This window comes from Pinus tabuliformis, chromosome 3_1, assembly GCF_031772625.1.
Source record: "Pinus tabuliformis cultivar Carrire ecotype Pingquan chromosome 3_1, CPIR1, whole genome shotgun sequence".
Taxonomy (NCBI): Eukaryota; Viridiplantae; Streptophyta; class Pinopsida; order Pinales; family Pinaceae; genus Pinus; species Pinus tabuliformis.
The window spans coordinates 814,490,782-814,494,848 of record NC_142301.1 but is presented as its reverse complement, the minus strand read 5'-3'; positions in this window follow the sequence as shown (position 1 = coordinate 814,494,848).

Here is a 4,067-nt window from a genome sequence, read left to right as displayed (position 1 = left end):
AGGTGCTATAACCCCACATGTCTACGATTAAGTGTTGGAACCAGGAAAAAGAGGATGAACCTCAAAATTGGCCTATTATATTAGAATATTGGAAAATCACCCAAAATATTTAACATTGGGAAACTGTGAAAAACAATATAGTCATCCAAAAACCCTTCTTCAACTCTTTTTTTTTTTATGGAATACATATTTCATCATTCACTGTGATCAATACATCATCTACATAAACTTCAAGTTAGACAAAAAAATTGTCAACTTTTTTGAAAAGTAGAATTGCATGACGAAGATTAAAGTATTTGAAATTTAATTACAGAAGATGCCCACTTAAATTCTCATAGCCGATATGCGTTCTTGTTTCAGGGCATATAAGGATTTGACAAGGTTTCATATCTTTTATTATTTTCTCTTTACAAAAATATGTTTTGGTTGAGACTCAAATGAATTCTCTTTCAAGTCTCCATTCAAGAAAGTAGCCTTCACATCCATTTTATAGAATTTCCATCCATTCTATGCTACAAAGGAAAAGAGAGTGTGGATGGTGGCTCATTTTGTGACGGGGAAAAATTTTCCTCATAATTAATGCCTTATTTTTGTGCAAACCCTTTTAAAACAAGCCTTGCCTTATGCTTGTAAATTGGATCCATTTGATTTGTACTTGTGTTTTTAGAAACACTTGTATCCAAATTTAGTTTTTTCTCTAAATGTAGGGTCCACCAACTTCCAATATGCCCCATTCTTGATTAAATCATCATATGTTGTACTCATAATTACACGGAGAGACTTACGGACAGTGGGGGTCATTTTGAAACAATGTATTACTATTTTTACTTCTTAAAAATATTCAAACACCATAATACATCAATATTATAAGAAAATCATGGAGCATAAGATATACATGGAAATCCTTCTAGGAGAAAACCATAAAAGTTATTTCAATTAATAGCTCTTTATAGGAACTAACATATAGGAAACACCAATTCCCCCTGTTACTTTGTAGACACCAACCTATTGGAGTGATCTGCGTGGCTCCAAAAACACTTAGAGATCAAAGGGGGCTCAGGAAATGTTCAAAAATAAATTTTCTTGGATTGAAATGAAACCACTATAATATTGAATAGATCATCACAATATTTCCAACGGCGCAAATGGCACCTCAATCCAACATTGTATGTGAAAGTTGTGGTCAGTCAAAGTTTTGGTCAAACTATGCCCCCTCGCTAAATTTGTCAGAGCACCAACTATGTTTGGAGGCCAGCGAAATTTGGCAGAGCCGCTAAATTTGGCAGCAAATAACGAGAAAGCAATTTGGCACTTATCGGTGATGGATTCTGGCAGCAAAAACTAACAAATTTATATCCTACTTAATTTGTCCAATGACTTTAAAAACCCATTTGATGGTTTATATATATATGTGTGTGTGTGTGTGTGTGTATATATATATATATATATATATATATATATATATATATATATAATTGGGGTGGTAAGCTACCACCCCCGCCAACCCGTCCAACCATATATATTGTATAAATATATATATAAGTCATTACAAACAATGTTCCATTTAAATGAGGTCGGCTCGCCACTCGGCAACCCTGTTACATATGTAACGACCCCAATGTAAAATAAAATAAAAAACACAAACACCATGCCATGTGAGGGAGCCCACAAGGTTTGAGTTGGGGTCTCCCCCTATTAAATACTCAATTTCCCAACGAGCCAACAACAAAAATTTTGTTAATTTGCCCAAAAAATTATATATAAATTCATTTTCACCATTCATCCAACAGAGAAGGAAGGCTGTTAGGCCCCTATACTACTAGTGTAACCCCTTATTGTTATTAGTACATCCCCCTTATTATATTGTTGTACCCATGTAGTCCCCATATTGTTACTATTGTGCCCCATAGAAGCCCACTATTGTTATTATTGTGCCCTTACATTATTATTGTTATGTTGGCTCTGATTATATTATGACTCCTTAGACTCCTATATATAGAAAGGAGATCTTGTCATTTATATCATCGAAGAATTATTCATTTGTGTAATATAAAGGAGGTTGCCCTCTCGAAGAGGTTGAATTCTAAGGCGTTCAACTATCTTTTCTATCTATTTGTGAGCTGGTTTCATAAGATTTGGTATCAGAGCTTTGGATTCTAGGGTTTCGCTACTCCAAATAGGTCATCGTGGCATTTTCGCTATAACTTTTTTCTGCGACATTTCAGAAGCGAAAAGAAAAACCTATTTGAGACGAAATCGCACTGAATCTCGGGTCTGAATTTCAGAGCTTTTTGCGCTATATTTGCAAAGAAATGATCTGAGGAAGTTGGTCTTTTTATAGACTTCTGAATTACATTCCAAACAGGTGACCTCGGGAAAATCATCATAACTTTCTCTCTGAGCATCAGATTTAAATTTCGTAAGAAGATACAAAAATAGGACAGGCTGTAGTGTCTTGTATATATTTTTTAGAGCCAAAGGTCAAAGCAGTGACACGTGGCATGTCGTGCAAGTTCACTCTATTGAAATAGTCTATAATCAGATTACTATGGGAGATTTGGCATAACTCTTCCCTGGAGAATCCAATTTGGATTAGACTGGTGGCATTGGAAAGAGGACACAGAGGGCTACTATAGGTCTCAATTTCAGAAGTGGAAGAACCAAAATTACAGAGTTATAGTTGTTTCAAGATCGAGCTCCTAAAATCAAGAAAAGGCTATATGAGGAAGTTTGATGGGAAAGATCCGGTAAATTGGATACATCAGATGGAGCAATATTTTGATCTACATGGTGTACCACTGTTACAAAAGGTATGTATTGCATCTTCATATTTAGAACCGGATCAATTTTTATGGTATAAAGGGCTTTGTTCTCGTAAACAACTTGTTACATGGTCAATTTTCACGGAGGAAATGATAGCACATTATGAGGATACAAAGAGCAACAATTTCTTTAGAGCAACACCACAACAATTGGAAAGAGTAAAAGAGCTTTGTTACATAGTGGAAAGTAAAATTATGGCAACAAGGAAGTCTACCCCTCACAACTATAATAATGGAAGTGTTGTTTCTCCTAGCCTTCCACAACCTACAAGGGTTACACCACAACAATTGGAAGAGAAAGGAGAAAAAGGGCTTTGTTACAATTGTGATAGCAAATGCACTAAAGGTCATAAGTGTGTTGAGAAGAAATTATTTTACATAGATTATGAAGAGGAGGAAGAAAAGGATCAAGAAACATCAAAAGAAGAGTATATACACCAGGAACCAACCCCAGAGAAAGAAGAAATGAATCCAACCATATCTTGTAAAGCATTGGCAAGAATTATCACTCCTCAAACTCTCAAGATAGAAGGACATATCAAGAAGAAAAAGGTTCAAGAAGTGAAAGATCACATCGAGAAAGAAGAAATGAATCCAACCATATCTTGTAATGCATTGGCCAAAATTACCACTCCTCAAATTATCAATATAAAAGGACATATCAAGAAGAAAAATGTTCCAGAAGTAAAAGGTCACATCGAGCATCAAGAAATGAATCCAACCGTATCTTGTAAAGTATTGGAAGAAATTACCACTCCTCAAACTCTCAAGATAGAAGGACATATCAAGAAGAAAAAGGTTAAAGCAGTGAAAGATCACATCGAGCATAAACAACAAGTTCTCCAACTTTTAAAGGATAACGCCACTTTGGTGCAAAATCGAATGAAACAACGGGTAGATCAACATTGTAGTGAAAAATGTTTTGATGTAGGTGATTGGGTATTTTTACTGCTACATCTCAAGCAAGCTATTTATGAGAAGGAAATGTTGGAAATACTACATGCACTTAAGAAATGTACCGAATGGGAAGACACTTCAAGGTAAAAATGGATCATGATAATCTTAAATACTTTTTAGAACAAATATTATCTATAGAAGAACAGAAAAATTGGGTCACAAATATATTGGGTTATGAGTTTGACATCGTCTATAGAAAAGGGAAGAAAAATTTTGTAGCAAATGCACTCTCAAGAAAGGATGAGGATGTGGAAGCATTGTTTTTTGCTATTTCTATTATCCAACCAG